At 54.3% G+C, this 16,482-nt stretch overlaps 1 protein-coding gene across 1 annotated transcript in view; it reads left to right on the forward strand.

The window, feature by feature from the left end:
* LOC144493945 (dynein axonemal heavy chain 8-like) overlaps positions 1 to 16,482 on the forward strand; it is a 1,745,965-nt gene that overhangs the window by 1,533,250 nt on the left and 196,233 nt on the right. The gene's annotated exons all lie outside the window — the stretch shown is intronic.

Here is a 16,482-nt window from a genome sequence, read left to right on the forward strand (position 1 = left end):
CTGGGTAACTTTAGCACTGACCCATTCCAACAACCCCTCCCCCCACCGCCCCCATGGGAATGCCAACTGCCCTCCACATCCTCCCACAATAGCCCTCACACCATCCACAGGACATCCAACTACCTCTCCTCCATTCCCATTGAACTCCAAGACCCCCAAGGGATCCCACCAGACCCAACACACCACCTGACCACCCACAGAACTCCCCTGGTCCTCCCCATCCACCTCGACTTTATTCCCCACACCCAACTGCCCCACCCCATGTCCCCATGACCTCCCAGCACCCCTCCCAACCTCCTCAGCCCTCCCACCACCCTGGGCCACTCGGAAACACCAAATCCTACCCACTTACCAAACAAACCTATCTTCTCCCTGGCTTGAAAGTGGCTGGACCTTAAAACATACCTGTTTTACATCAGCTAGAGAAGCACAGAGTGATTCAATTGAGGATGTCAAGAGTTCAACAGAATTAGAGAAGTACAGTTATATGTGAGGTTTGTGGGGTGGGAGTTTATTACACAGATAAGGAGGGATGTGGGGCTAGGGGAGATTAGAGATAGTGAGGCATAATGGCACAGTGGTTAGCACTGCTGCCTCACAGCTCCAGAGATCCGGATTCGATTCCCGGCTTGGGTCACCGGCTCTGCGGAGTCTGCACATTCTCCTCGTGTCTGTGTGGGTTTCCTCCGGGTGCTCCAGTTTCCTTCCACAGTCTGAAAAACCTGCTGGTTGGGTGTTTTGACCATGCTAAATTCTCCCTCAGTGTACCCGAATAGGCGCCGGAGTGTGGCGACTAGGGGATTTTCATAGCAACTTCATTGCAGTGTTAATATAAATCTAGTTGAAATATTAATAATAAATAAATATGGGGCTAAAGGAGATTACAGAGATAGGGAGGGATGTGGGGCTGAAGGAGATTGCAGAGATAGGGAGGGATGTGGGCCTGGAGGAGATTACAGCAAGAGAGAAGGATGTGGAGCTGGAGGAGATTATTGATAGAGGGAGGGCTGAAGTCAAAATGGTATTTGAAAACAAGGCGAGAGGAAAGTTCTGCAGTACTTTTTCCATTACTTCATCAAAGACCTCAGTCAGACATGATTTTCCTTAACAATCCGTGACGGCATTCATTTATTTATTGGAGTTTCCACGTGCCAATGGATTTTGTTCCAGATTCATGTGAGCTTGACTTGATCTGTAATTTCTAGTAGTTCAGGGCAGATAGTAGCAGCAATTCCCAAACTCATTTCATTGTTTTAAAAACAGAAAATGCTGGGAACAGAAAGCAGGTCAGACAAACATCTATTGTGGCAAATCAATATTACCACTCCATCAAACTAAAATCAGTAAAGGTGAAAGGAACAGAGTGAGGAAGTGGGGAAGGAGACGGCAAGCAGGAAAGAGAGAAGCTGTCGAGTATTCTGTGGAAGATGTGACATGGTTGCATGATAAATGTGAGAGGCAGAAGATACATGAGAAAGAGAAATGGCAGTTACGAGATGCAGAGACTGTGTGAGTGGTTACCACAGAGATGCAGAGATTGGGGGAGTAGTAAAGGCAGAGACGCAGAGACTGGGGGAGTAGTAAAGGCAGAGACGCAGAGACTGGGGGAGTAGTAAAGGCAGAGACGCAGAGACTGGGGGAGGAGTTAACGCAGAGACGCAGAGACTGGGGGAGTAATAAAGGCAGAGACGCAGAGACGGGGAGAGTAGTAAAGGCAGAGACGCAGAGACTGGGGGAGTAGTAAAGGCAGAGACACAGAGACTCGGGGAGTAAAGGCAGAGACACAGAGGCTGGGGGAGTAGTAAAGGCAGAGACGCAGAGACTGGGGGAGTAATAAAGGCAGAGACTTGGGGAGTAGTAAAGGCAGAGACTTGGGGAGTAGTAAAGGCAGAGATGCAGAGACTCGGGGAGTAGTAAAGGCAGAGACGCAGAGACTGGGAGTAGAAAAGGCAGAGACACAGAGACTGGGGGAGTAGTAAAGGCAGAGACGCAGAGACTCGGGGAGTAGTAAAGGCAGAGACACGGAGACTAGGAGTAGAAAAGGCAGAGACACAGAGACTGGGGGAGTAGTTAAGGCAGAGACGCAGAGACTGGGGGAGTAATAAAGGCAGAGACTTGGGGAGTAGTAAAGGCAGAGACACAGAGACTGGGGGAGTAGTAAAGGCAGAGACGCAGAGACTGGGGGAGTAGTAAAGGCAGAGACGCAGAGACTCGGGGAGTAGTAAAGGCAGAGACACAGAGACTGGGGGAGTAGTAAAGGCAGAGACGCAGAGACTGGGGGAGTAGTAAAGGCAGAGACGCAGAGACTGGGGGAGTAGTTAAGGCAGAGACGCAGAGACTGGGGGAGTAATAAAGGCAGAGACTTGGGGAGTAGTAAAGGCAGAGACGCAGAGACTCGGGGAGTAGTAAAGGCAGAGACGCAGAGACTGGGAGTAGAAAAGGCAGAGACACAGAGACTGGGGGAGTAGTAAAGGCAGAGACGCAGAGACTCGGGGAGTAGTAAAGGCAGAGACACGGAGACTAGGAGTAGAAAAGGCAGAGACACAGAGGCTGGGGGAGTAGTAAAGGCAGAGACACGGAGACTGGGAGTAGAAAAGGCAGAGACGCAGAGACTGGGGGAGTAGTTAAGATGTGGAGATGCCGGCGTTGGACTGGGGTAAGCACAGTAAGAAGTCTCACAACACCAGGTTAAAGTCCAACAGGTTTATTTGGTAGCAAATACCATAAGCTTTCGGAGCGCTGCCCCTTCGTCAGATGGAGTGGTTATCTGTTCTCAAACAGTGCACAGAGACACAGAAATCAAATTACAGAATACTGATTAGTTATTATTGCATTCTAATCAGTATTCGGTAATTTGATTTCTGTGTCTCTGTGCACTGTTTGAGAACAGATAACCACTCCATCTGACGAAGGGGCAGCGCTCCGAAAGCTTATGGTATTTGCTACCAAATAAACCTGTTGGACTTTAACCTGGTGTTGTGAGACTTCTTACTGGGAGTAGTTAAGGCAGAGACACAGAGGCTGGGGCAGTAGTAAAGGCAGAGACGCAGAGACTGGGGGAGTAGTAAAGGCAGAGACGCAGAGACTGGGGGAGTAAAGGCAGAGACGCAGAGACGGGGAGAGTAGTAAAGGCAGAGACGCAGAGACTGGGGGAGTAGTAAAGGCAGAGACGCAGAGACTGGGGGAGTAAAGGCAGAGACGCAGAGACTGGGGGAGTAGTAAAGGCAGAAACAGAGACTCGGGGAGTAAACGCAGAGACACAGAGGCTGGGGGAGGAGTAAAGGCAGAGACGCAGAGACGGGGAGTAATAAAGGCAGAGACTCGGGGAGTAGTAAAGGCAGAGACGCAGAGACTGGGAGTCGAAAAGGCAGAGACGCAGAGACTGGGGGAGTAGTAAAGGCAGAGACACAGAGGCTGGGGGAGTAGTAAAGGCAGAGACACAGAGGCTGGGGGAGTAGTAAAGGCAGAGACGCAGAGACTGGGGGAGTAGTAAAGGGAGAGACACGGAGACTGGGAGTAGAAAAGGCAGAGACGCAGAGACTGGGGGGAGTAAAGGCAGAGACGAAGAGACTGGGGGAGTAGTAAAGGCAGAGACACAGAGACTGGGGGAGTAGAAAAGGCAGAGACGCAGAGACGGGGAGTAATAAAGGCAGAGACTCGGGGAGTAGTAAAGGCAGAGACGCAGAGACTGGGAGTCGAAAAGGCAGAGACGCAGAGACTGGGGGAGTAGTAAAGGCAGAGACACAGAGGCTGGGGGAGTAGTAAAGGCAGAGACACAGAGGCTGGGGGAGTAGTAAAGGCAGAGACGCAGAGACTGGGGGAGTAGTAAAGGGAGAGACACGGAGACTGGGAGTAGAAAAGGCAGAGACGCAGAGACTGGGGGGAGTAAAGGCAGAGACGAAGAGACTGGGGGAGTAGTAAAGGCAGAGACACAGAGACTGGGGGAGTAGAAAAGGCAGAGGCGCAGAGACTGGAGGAGGAGTAAAGGCAGAGACACAGAGACTGGGGGAGGAGAAAAGGCAGAGACACAGAGACTGGGGGAGTAGTAAAGGCAGAGACGCAGAGACTGGGGGAGTAGTAAAGGCAGAGACACAGAGACTGGGGGAGTAGGAAAGGCAGAGACACAGAGACTGGGGGAGTAGTAAAGGCAGAGACGCAGAGACTGGGGGAGTAGTAAAGGCAGAGACACAGAGGCTGGGGGAGTAGTAAAGGCAGAGACGCAGAGACTGGGGGAGTAGTAAAGGCAGAGACACGGAGACTGGGAGTAGAAAAGGCAGAGACGCAGAGACTGGGGGGAGGAAAGGCAGAGACGAAGAGACTGGGGGAGTAGTAAAGGCAGAGACACAGAGACTGGGGGAGTAGTAAAGGCAGAGGCGCAGAGACTGGGGGAGTAGTAAAGGCAGAGACACAGAGACTGGGGGAGTAGAAAAGGCAGAGACACAGAGACTGGGGGAGTAGTAAAGGCAGAGACGCAGAGACTGGGGGAGTAGTAAAGGCAGAGACACAGAGACTGGGGGAGTAGTAAAGGCAGAGACGCAGAGACTGGGAGTAGAAAAGGCAGAGACGCAGAGACTGGGAGTAGAAAAGGCAGAGACACAGAGACTCGGGGAGTAGTAAAGGCAGAGACGCAGAGACTGGGGGAGTAGTAAAGGCAGAGACGCAGAGACTGGGGGAGTAGTAAAGGCAGAGACACAGAGACTGGGGGAGTAGTTAAGGCAGAGACGCAGAGACTGGGGGAGTAAAGGCAGAGACGCAGAGACTGGGGGAGTAGTAAAGGCAGAGACACAGAGACTCGGGGAGTAAAGGCAGAGATGCAGAGACGGGGGGAGTAATAAAGGCAGAGACTCGGGGAGTAGTAAAGGCCGAGACGCAGAGACTCGGGGAGTAGTAAAGGCAGAGACGCAGAGACTGGGAGTAGAAAAGGCAGAGACACAGAGACTGGGGGAGTAGTAAAGGCAGAGACACAGAGACTGGGGGAGTAGTAAAGGCAGAGACACAGAGACTGGGGGAGTAGTAAAGGCAGAGACACAGAGACTGGGGGAGTAGTAAAGGCAGAGACGCAGAGACTGGGGGAGTAGTAAAGGCAGAGACGCAGAGACTGGGGGAGTAGTAAAGGCAGAGACGCAGAGACTGGGGGAGTAAAGGCAGAGACGCAGAGACTGGGGGAGTAGTAAAGGCAGAGACACAGAGACTCGGGGAGTAAAGGCAGAGATGCAGAGACGGGGGGAGTAATAAAGGCAGAGACTCGGGGAGTAGTAAAGGCCGAGGCGCAGAGACTCGGGGAGTAGTAAAGGCAGAGACGCAGAGACTGGGAGTAGAAAAGGCAGAGACGCAGAGACTGGGGGAGTAGTAAAGGCAGAGACACAGACACTGGGGGAGTAGTAAAGGCAGAGACGCAGAGACTGGGGGAGTAGTAAAGGCAGACACGCAGAGACACGGGGAGTAGTAAAGGCAGAGACGCAGAGACTGGGGGAGTAGTAAAGGCAGAGACACAGAGACTGGGGGAGTAGTAAAGGCAGAGACACAGAGACTGGGGGAGTAGTAAAGGCAGAGACGCAGAGACTGTGGGAGTGAAGGCAGAGACGCAGAGACTGGGGCAGTAGTAAAGGCAGAGACGCAGAGACTGGGGGAGTAGTAAAGGCAGAGACGCAGAGACTGGGGGAGTAGTAAAGGCTGAGACGCAGAGACTGGGGGAGTAGTAAAGGCAGAGACGCAGAGACTGGGGGAGTAGTAAAGGCAGAGACATAGAGGCTGGGGGAGTAGTAAAGGCAGAGACGCAGAGACTGGGGGAGTAGTAAAGGCAGAGACACAGAGGCTGGGGCAGTAGTAAAGGCAGAGACACAGTGGCTGGGGGAGTAGTAAAGGCAGAGACGCAGAGACTGGGGGAGTAGTAAAGGCAGAGACACAGAGACTGGGGAGTAGTAAAGGCAGAGACGCAGAGACTGGGAGTAGAAAAGGGAGAGACACAGAGGCTGGGGAGTAGTAAAGGCAGAGACGCAGAGACTGGGAGTAGAAAAGGGAGAGACACAGAGGCTGGGGGAGTAGTAAAGGGAGAGACACAGAGGCTGGGGGAGTAGTAAAGGGAGAGACGCAGAGACTGGGGGAGGAGTAAAGGCAGAGACGCAGAGACTCGGGGAGTAGTAAAGGCAGAGACACAGAGACTGGGGGAGTAATAAAGGCAGAGACACAGAGACTGGGGGAGTAATAAAGGCAGAGACGCAGAGACTCGGGGAGTAGTAAAGGCAGAGACGCAGAGACTGGGGAAGTAGTAAAGGGAGAGACGCAGAGACTGGGGGAGTAGTAAAGGCAGAGACGCAGAGACTCGGGGAGTAGTAAAGGCAGAGACACAGAGACTGGGGGAGTAGTAAAGGCAGAGACGCAGAGACTCGGGGAGTAGTAAAGGCAGAGACACAGAGACTGGGGGAGTAATAAAGGCAGAGACACAGAGACTGGGGGAGTAGTAAAGGCAGAGACGCAGAGACTCGGGGAGTAGTAAAGGCAGAGACGCAGAGACTGGGAGTAGAAAAGGCAGAGACACAGAGACTGGGGGAGTAGTAAAGGCAGACACACAGAGGCTGGGGGAGTAGTAAAGGGAGAGACACAGAGGCTGGGGGAGTAGTAAAGGCAGAGACACAGAGACTGGGGGAGTAGTAAAGGCAGAGACACAGAGACTCGGGGAGTAGTAAAGGCAGAGACACAGAGACTGGGGGAGTAGTAAAGGCAGAGACACAGAGACTGGGGAGTAGTAAAGGCAGAGACGCAGAGACTGGGAGTAGAAAAGGGAGAGACACAGAGGCTGGGGAGTAGTAAAGGCAGAGACGCAGAGACTGGGAGTAGAAAAGGGAGAGACACAGAGGCTGGGGGAGTAGTAAAGGGAGAGACACAGAGGCTGGGGGAGTAGTAAAGGGAGAGACGCAGAGACTGGGGGAGTAGTAAAGGCAGAGACGCAGAGACTCGGGGAGTAGTAAAGGCAGAGACACAGAGACTGGGGGAGTAATAAAGGCAGAGACACAGAGACTGGGGGAGTAATAAAGGCAGAGACGCAGAGACTCGGGGAGTAGTAAAGGCAGAGACGCAGAGACTGGGGAAGTAGTAAAGGGAGAGACGCAGAGACTGGGGGAGTAGTAAAGGCAGAGACGCAGAGACTCGGGGAGTAGTAAAGGCAGAGACACAGAGACTGGGGGAGTAATAAAGGCAGAGACACAGAGACTGGGGGAGTAGTAAAGGCAGAGACGCAGAGACTCGGGGAGTAGTAAAGGCAGAGACACAGAGACTGGGGGAGTAATAAAGGCAGAGACACAGAGACTGGGGGAGTAGTAAAGGCAGAGACGCAGAGACTCGGGGAGTAGTAAAGGCAGAGACGCAGAGACTGGGAGTAGAAAAGGCAGAGACACAGAGGCTGGGGGAGTAGTAAAGGCAGACACACAGAGGCTGGGGGAGTAGTAAAGGGAGAGACACAGAGGCTGGGGGAGTAGTAAAGGCAGAGACACAGAGACTGGGGGAGTAGTAAAGGCAGAGACACAGAGACTCGGGGAGTAGTAAAGGCAGAGACGCAGAGACTGGGGGAGAAGTAAAGGCAGAGACGCAGAGACTCGGGGAGTAGTTAAGGCAGAGACGCAGAGGTTGGGAGTGGAAAAGGCAGAGACGCAGAGACTCGGGGAGTAGTAAAGGCAGAGACGCAGAGACGGGGGGAGTAGTAAAGGCAGAGACGCAGAGACTCGGGGAGTAGTAAAGGCAGAGACGCAGATACTGGGAGTAGTAAAGGCAGAGACGCAGAGACTGGGAGTAGAAAAGGCAGAGACGCAGAGACTGGGGGAGTAGTAAAGGCAGAGACGCAGAGACTCGGGGAGCAGTAAAGGCAGAGACGCAGAGACTGGGAGTAGAAAAGGCAGAGACGCAGAGACTGGGAGTAGAAAAGGCCGAGACGCAGAGACTGGGGGAGTAGTAAAGGCAGAGACGCAGAGACTCGGGGAGTACTTAAGGCAGAGACGCAGAGACTGGGGGAGTAGTAAAGGCAGAGACGCAGAGATCGGGGAGTAGTAAAGGCAGAGACGCAGAGACTGGGGGAGTAGTAAAGGCAGAGACGCAGAGACTGGGGGAGTAAAGGCAGAGGCGCAGAGACGGGAGTAGTAAAGGCAGAGACGCAGAGACTGGGGGAGTAGTAAAGGCAGAGACGCAGAGACTGGGGGAGTAGTAAAAGCAGAGACGCAGAGACTCGGGGAGTAGTTAAGGCAGAGACGCAGAGACTGGGGGAGTAGTAAAGGCAGAGACGCAGAGACTGGGGGAGTAGTAAAGGCAGAGACGCAGAGACTGGGGGAGTAGTAAAGGCAGAGACGCAGAGACTGGGGGAGTAAAGGCAGAGACGCAGAGACGGGGAGAGTAGTAAAGGCAGAGACGCAGAGACTGGGGGAGTAGTAAAGGCAGAGACACAGAGACTCGGGAAGTAGTAAAGGCAGAGACGCAGAGACTGGGGGAGTAAAGGCACAGACGCAGAGACTGGGGGAGTAAAGGCACAGACGCAGAGAGGGGAGTAATAAAGGCAGAGACTCGGGGAGTAGTAAAGGCAGAGACGCAGAGACTTGGAGTCGAAAAGGCAGAGACGCAGAGACTGGGGGAGTAGTAAATGCAGAGACACAGAGGCTGGGGGAGGAGTAAAGGCAGAGACGCAGAGACTGGGGGAGTAGTAAAGGCAGAGACACGGAGACTGGGAGTCGAAAAGGCAGAGACGCAGAGACTGGGGTGAGTAAAGGCAGAGACGAAGAGACTGGGGGAGTAGTTAAGGCAGAGACGCAGAGGTTGGGAGTGGAAAAGGCAGAGACGCAGAGACTCGGGGAGTAGTAAAGGCAGAGACGCAGAGACGGGGGGAGTAGTAAAGGCAGAGACGCAGAGACTCGGGGAGTAGTAAAGGCAGAGACGCAGATACTGGGAGTAGAAAAGGCAGAGACGCAGAGACTGGGGGAGTAGTAAAGGCAGAGACGCAGAGACTCGGGGAGCAGTAAAGGCAGAGACGCAGAGACTGGGAGTAGAAAAGGCAGAGACGCAGAGACTGGGAGTAGAAAAGGCAGAGACGCAGAGACTGGGGGAGTAGTAAAGGCAGAGACGCAGAGACTCGGGGAGCAGTAAAGGCAGAGACGCAGAGACTGGGAGTAGAAAAGGCAGAGACGCAGAGACTGGGAGTAGAAAAGGCCGAGACGCAGAGACTGGGGGAGTAGTAAAGGCAGAGACGCAGAGACTCGGCGAGTACTTAAGGCAGAGACGCAGAGACTGGGGGAGTAGTAAAGGCAGAGACGCAGAGATCGGGGAGTAGTAAAGGCAGAGACGCAGAGACTGGGGGAGTAGTAAAGGCAGAGACGCAGAGACTGGGGGAGTAAAGGCAGAGGCGCAGAGACTGGGGAGTAGTAAAGGCAGAGACGCAGAGACTGGGGGAGTAGTAAAGGCAGAGACGCAGAGACTGGGGGAGTAGTAAAAGCAGAGACGCAGAGACTCGGGGAGTAGTTAAGGCAGAGACGCAGAGACTGGGGGAGGAGTAAAGGCAGAGACGCAGAGACTGGGGGAGTAGTAAAGGCAGAGACGCAGAGACTGGGGGAGTAGTAAAGGCAGAGACGCAGAGACTCGGGGAGTAGTTAAGGCAGAGACGCAGAGGTTGGGAGTGGAAAAGGCAGAGACGCAGAGACTCGGGGAGTAGTAAAGGCAGAGACGCAGATACTGGGAGTAGTAAAGGCAGAGACGCAGAGACTGGGAGTAGAAAAGGCAGAGACGCAGAGACTGGGGGAGTAATAAAGGCTGAGACGCAGAGACTCGGGGAGCAGTAAAGGCAGAGACGCAGAGACTGGGAGTAGAAAAGGCAGAGACGCAGAGACTGGGAGTAGAAAAGGCCGAGACGCAGAGACTGTGGGAGTAGTAAAGGCAGAGACGCAGAGACTCGGGGAGTACTTAAGGCAGAGACGCAGAGACTGGGGGAGTAGTAAAGGCAGAGACGCAGAGACTCGGGGAGTAGTAAAGGCAGAGACGCAGAGACTGAGGGAGTAGTTAAGGCAGAGACGCAGAGACTGGGGGAGTAGTAAAGGCAGAGACGCAGAGACTCGGGGAGTAGTAAAGGCAGAGACGCAGAGACTGAGGGAGTAGTAAAGGCAGAGACGCAGAGACTGGCGGAGTAGTAAAGGCAGAGACGCAGAGACTCGGGGAGTAGTAAAGGCAGAGACACAGAGACTGGGGGAGTAGTTAAGGCAGAGACGCAGAGACTGGGGGAGTAGTAAAGGCAGAGACGCAGAGACGCGGGGAGTAGTAAAGGCAGAGACGCAGAGACTGAGGGAGTAGTAAAGGCAGAGACGGAGAGACTGGCGGAGTCAAGGCAGAGGCGCAGAGACTGGGGAGTAGTAAAGGCAGAGACGCAGAGACTGGGGGAGTAGTAAAGGCAGAGACGCAGAGACTGGGGGAGTAGTAAAAGCAGAGACGCAGAGACTCGGGGAGTAGTTAAGGCAGAGACGCAGAGACTGGGGGAGTAGTAAAGGCAGAGACGCAGAGACTGGGGGAGTAGTAAAGGCAGAGACGCAGAGACTGGGGGAGTAGTAAAGGCAGAGGCGCAGAGACTGGCGGAGGAGTAAAGGCAGAGACGCAGAGACTGGGGGAGTAAGTAAAGGCAGAGACGTAGAGACTGGGGGAGTAAAGGCAGAGGCGCAGAGACTGGGGAGTAGTAAAGGCAGAGACACAGAGACTCGGGGAGTAGTAAAGGCAGAGACGCAGAGACTGGGGGCGTAGTAAAGGCAGAGACGCAGAGACTGGGGGAGTAGTAAAGGCAGAGACGCAGAGACTGGGGGAGTAATAAAGGCAGAGACACAGAGACTGGGGGAGTAATAAAGGCAGAGACGCAGAGACTCGGGGAGTAGTAAAGGCAGAGACGCAGAGACTGGGGAAGTAGTAAAGGGAGAGACGCAGAGACTGGGGGAGTAGTAAAGGCAGAGACGCAGAGACTCGGGGAGTAGTAAAGGCAGAGACACAGAGACTGGGGGAGTAATAAAGGCAGAGACACAGAGACTGGGGGAGTAGTAAAGGCAGAGACGCAGAGACTCGGGGAGTAGTAAAGGCAGAGACACAGAGACTGGGGGAGTAATAAAGGCAGAGACACAGAGACTGGGGGAGTAGTAAAGGCAGAGACGCAGAGACTCGGGGAGTAGTAAAGGCAGAGACGCAGAGACTGGGAGTAGAAAAGGCAGAGACACAGAGGCTGGGGGAGTAGTAAAGGCAGACACACAGAGGCTGGGGGAGTAGTAAAGGCAGAGACACAGAGACTGGGGGAGTAGTAAAGGGAGAGACACAGAGGCTGGGGGAGTAGTAAAGGCAGAGACACAGAGACTGGGGGAGTAGTAAAGGCAGAGACACAGAGACTCGGGGAGTAGTAAAGGCAGAGACGCAGAGACTGGGGGAGAAGTAAAGGCAGAGACGCAGAGACTCGGGGAGTAGTTAAGGCAGAGACGCAGAGGTTGGGAGTGGAAAAGGCAGAGACGCAGAGACTCGGGGAGTAGTAAAGGCAGAGACGCAGAGACGGGGGGAGTAGTAAAGGCAGAGACGCAGAGACTCGGGGAGTAGTAAAGGCAGAGACGCAGATACTGGGAGTAGTAAAGGCAGAGACGCAGAGACTGGGAGTAGAAAAGGCAGAGACGCAGAGACTGGGGGAGTAGTAAAGGCAGAGACGCAGAGACTCGGGGAGCAGTAAAGGCAGAGACGCAGAGACTGGGAGTAGAAAAGGCAGAGACGCAGAGACTGGGAGTAGAAAAGGCCGAGACGCAGAGACTGGGGGAGTGAAGGCAGAGACGCAGAGACTGGGGCAGTAGTAAAGGCAGAGACGCAGAGACTGGGGGAGTAGTAAAGGCAGAGACGCAGAGACTGGGGGAGTAGTAAAGGCTGAGACGCAGAGACTGGGGGAGTAGTAAAGGCAGAGACGCAGAGACTGGGGGAGTAGTAAAGGCAGAGACATAGAGGCTGGGGGAGTAGTAAAGGCAGAGACGCAGAGACTGGGGGAGTAGTAAAGGCAGAGACACAGAGGCTGGGGCAGTAGTAAAGGCAGAGACACAGTGGCTGGGGGAGTAGTAAAGGCAGAGACGCAGAGACTGGGGGAGTAGTAAAGGCAGAGACACAGAGACTGGGGAGTAGTAAAGGCAGAGACGCAGAGACTGGGAGTAGAAAAGGGAGAGACACAGAGGCTGGGGAGTAGTAAAGGCAGAGACGCAGAGACTGGGAGTAGAAAAGGGAGAGACACAGAGGCTGGGGGAGTAGTAAAGGGAGAGACACAGAGGCTGGGGGAGTAGTAAAGGGAGAGACGCAGAGACTGGGGGAGGAGTAAAGGCAGAGACGCAGAGACTCGGGGAGTAGTAAAGGCAGAGACACAGAGACTGGGGGAGTAATAAAGGCAGAGACACAGAGACTGGGGGAGTAATAAAGGCAGAGACGCAGAGACTCGGGGAGTAGTAAAGGCAGAGACGCAGAGACTGGGGAAGTAGTAAAGGGAGAGACGCAGAGACTGGGGGAGTAGTAAAGGCAGAGACGCAGAGACTCGGGGAGTAGTAAAGGCAGAGACACAGAGACTGGGGGAGTAGTAAAGGCAGAGACGCAGAGACTCGGGGAGTAGTAAAGGCAGAGACACAGAGACTGGGGGAGTAATAAAGGCAGAGACACAGAGACTGGGGGAGTAGTAAAGGCAGAGACGCAGAGACTCGGGGAGTAGTAAAGGCAGAGACGCAGAGACTGGGAGTAGAAAAGGCAGAGACACAGAGACTGGGGGAGTAGTAAAGGCAGACACACAGAGGCTGGGGGAGTAGTAAAGGGAGAGACACAGAGGCTGGGGGAGTAGTAAAGGCAGAGACACAGAGACTGGGGGAGTAGTAAAGGCAGAGACACAGAGACTCGGGGAGTAGTAAAGGCAGAGACACAGAGACTGGGGGAGTAGTAAAGGCAGAGACACAGAGACTGGGGAGTAGTAAAGGCAGAGACGCAGAGACTGGGAGTAGAAAAGGGAGAGACACAGAGGCTGGGGAGTAGTAAAGGCAGAGACGCAGAGACTGGGAGTAGAAAAGGGAGAGACACAGAGGCTGGGGGAGTAGTAAAGGGAGAGACACAGAGGCTGGGGGAGTAGTAAAGGGAGAGACGCAGAGACTGGGGGAGTAGTAAAGGCAGAGACGCAGAGACTCGGGGAGTAGTAAAGGCAGAGACACAGAGACTGGGGGAGTAATAAAGGCAGAGACACAGAGACTGGGGGAGTAATAAAGGCAGAGACGCAGAGACTCGGGGAGTAGTAAAGGCAGAGACGCAGAGACTGGGGAAGTAGTAAAGGGAGAGACGCAGAGACTGGGGGAGTAGTAAAGGCAGAGACGCAGAGACTCGGGGAGTAGTAAAGGCAGAGACACAGAGACTGGGGGAGTAATAAAGGCAGAGACACAGAGACTGGGGGAGTAGTAAAGGCAGAGACGCAGAGACTCGGGGAGTAGTAAAGGCAGAGACACAGAGACTGGGGGAGTAATAAAGGCAGAGACACAGAGACTGGGGGAGTAGTAAAGGCAGAGACGCAGAGACTCGGGGAGTAGTAAAGGCAGAGACGCAGAGACTGGGAGTAGAAAAGGCAGAGACACAGAGGCTGGGGGAGTAGTAAAGGCAGACACACAGAGGCTGGGGGAGTAGTAAAGGGAGAGACACAGAGGCTGGGGGAGTAGTAAAGGCAGAGACACAGAGACTGGGGGAGTAGTAAAGGCAGAGACACAGAGACTCGGGGAGTAGTAAAGGCAGAGACGCAGAGACTGGGGGAGAAGTAAAGGCAGAGACGCAGAGACTCGGGGAGTAGTTAAGGCAGAGACGCAGAGGTTGGGAGTGGAAAAGGCAGAGACGCAGAGACTCGGGGAGTAGTAAAGGCAGAGACGCAGAGACGGGGGGAGTAGTAAAGGCAGAGACGCAGAGACTCGGGGAGTAGTAAAGGCAGAGACGCAGATACTGGGAGTAGTAAAGGCAGAGACGCAGAGACTGGGAGTAGAAAAGGCAGAGACGCAGAGACTGGGGGAGTAGTAAAGGCAGAGACGCAGAGACTCGGGGAGCAGTAAAGGCAGAGACGCAGAGACTGGGAGTAGAAAAGGCAGAGACGCAGAGACTGGGAGTAGAAAAGGCCGAGACGCAGAGACTGGGGGAGTAGTAAAGGCAGAGACGCAGAGACTCGGGGAGTACTTAAGGCAGAGACGCAGAGACTGGGGGAGTAGTAAAGGCAGAGACGCAGAGATCGGGGAGTAGTAAAGGCAGAGACGCAGAGACTGGGGGAGTAGTAAAGGCAGAGACGCAGAGACTGGGGGAGTAAAGGCAGAGGCGCAGAGACGGGAGTAGTAAAGGCAGAGACGCAGAGACTGGGGGAGTAGTAAAGGCAGAGACGCAGAGACTGGGGGAGTAGTAAAAGCAGAGACGCAGAGACTCGGGGAGTAGTTAAGGCAGAGACGCAGAGACTGGGGGAGTAGTAAAGGCAGAGACGCAGAGACTGGGGGAGTAGTAAAGGCAGAGACGCAGAGACTGGGGGAGTAGTAAAGGCAGAGACGCAGAGACTGGGGGAGTAAAGGCAGAGACGCAGAGACGGGGAGAGTAGTAAAGGCAGAGACGCAGAGACTGGGGGAGTAGTAAAGGCAGAGACACAGAGACTCGGGAAGTAGTAAAGGCAGAGACGCAGAGACTGGGGGAGTAAAGGCACAGACGCAGAGACTGGGGGAGTAAAGGCACAGACGCAGAGAGGGGAGTAATAAAGGCAGAGACTCGGGGAGTAGTAAAGGCAGAGACGCAGAGACTTGGAGTCGAAAAGGCAGAGACGCAGAGACTGGGGGAGTAGTAAATGCAGAGACACAGAGGCTGGGGGAGGAGTAAAGGCAGAGACGCAGAGACTGGGGGAGTAGTAAAGGCAGAGACACGGAGACTGGGAGTCGAAAAGGCAGAGACGCAGAGACTGGGGTGAGTAAAGGCAGAGACGAAGAGACTGGGGGAGTAGTTAAGGCAGAGACGCAGAGGTTGGGAGTGGAAAAGGCAGAGACGCAGAGACTCGGGGAGTAGTAAAGGCAGAGACGCAGAGACGGGGGGAGTAGTAAAGGCAGAGACGCAGAGACTCGGGGAGTAGTAAAGGCAGAGACGCAGATACTGGGAGTAGAAAAGGCAGAGACGCAGAGACTGGGGGAGTAGTAAAGGCAGAGACGCAGAGACTCGGGGAGCAGTAAAGGCAGAGACGCAGAGACTGGGAGTAGAAAAGGCAGAGACGCAGAGACTGGGAGTAGAAAAGGCAGAGACGCAGAGACTGGGGGAGTAGTAAAGGCAGAGACGCAGAGACTCGGGGAGCAGTAAAGGCAGAGACGCAGAGACTGGGAGTAGAAAAGGCAGAGACGCAGAGACTGGGAGTAGAAAAGGCCGAGACGCAGAGACTGGGGGAGTAGTAAAGGCAGAGACGCAGAGACTCGGCGAGTACTTAAGGCAGAGACGCAGAGACTGGGGGAGTAGTAAAGGCAGAGACGCAGAGATCGGGGAGTAGTAAAGGCAGAGACGCAGAGACTGGGGGAGTAGTAAAGGCAGAGACGCAGAGACTGGGGGAGTAAAGGCAGAGGCGCAGAGACTGGGGAGTAGTAAAGGCAGAGACGCAGAGACTGGGGGAGTAGTAAAGGCAGAGACGCAGAGACTGGGGGAGTAGTAAAAGCAGAGACGCAGAGACTCGGGGAGTAGTTAAGGCAGAGACGCAGAGACTGGGGGAGGAGTAAAGGCAGAGACGCAGAGACTGGGGGAGTAGTAAAGGCAGAGACGCAGAGACTGGGGGAGTAGTAAAGGCAGAGACGCAGAGACTCGGGGAGTAGTTAAGGCAGAGACGCAGAGGTTGGGAGTGGAAAAGGCAGAGACGCAGAGACTCGGGGAGTAGTAAAGGCAGAGACGCAGATACTGGGAGTAGTAAAGGCAGAGACGCAGAGACTGGGAGTAGAAAAGGCAGAGACGCAGAGACTGGGGGAGTAATAAAGGCTGAGACGCAGAGACTCGGGGAGCAGTAAAGGCAGAGACGCAGAGACTGGGAGTAGAAAAGGCAGAGACGCAGAGACTGGGAGTAGAAAAGGCCGAGACGCAGAGACTGTGGGAGTAGTAAAGGCAGAGACGCAGAGACTCGGGGAGTACTTAAGGCAGAGACGCAGAGACTGGGGGAGTAGTAAAGGCAGAGACGCAGAGACTCGGGGAGTAGTAAAGGCAGAGACGCAGAGACTGAGGGAGTAGTTAAGGCAGAGACGCAGAGACTGGGGGAGTAGTAAAGGCAGAGACGCAGAGACTCGGGGAGTAGTAAAGGCAGAGACGCAGAGACTGAGGGAGTAGTAAAGGCAGAGACGCAGAGACTGGCGGAGTAGTAAAGGCAGAGACGCAGAGACTCGGGGAGTAGTAAAGGCAGAGACACAGAGACTGGGGGAGTAGTTAAGGCAGAGACGCAGAGACTGGGGGAGTAGT

This window comes from Mustelus asterias, chromosome 5 (assembly GCF_964213995.1).
Source record: "Mustelus asterias chromosome 5, sMusAst1.hap1.1, whole genome shotgun sequence".
Classification (NCBI taxonomy): Eukaryota; Metazoa; Chordata; class Chondrichthyes; order Carcharhiniformes; family Triakidae; genus Mustelus; species Mustelus asterias.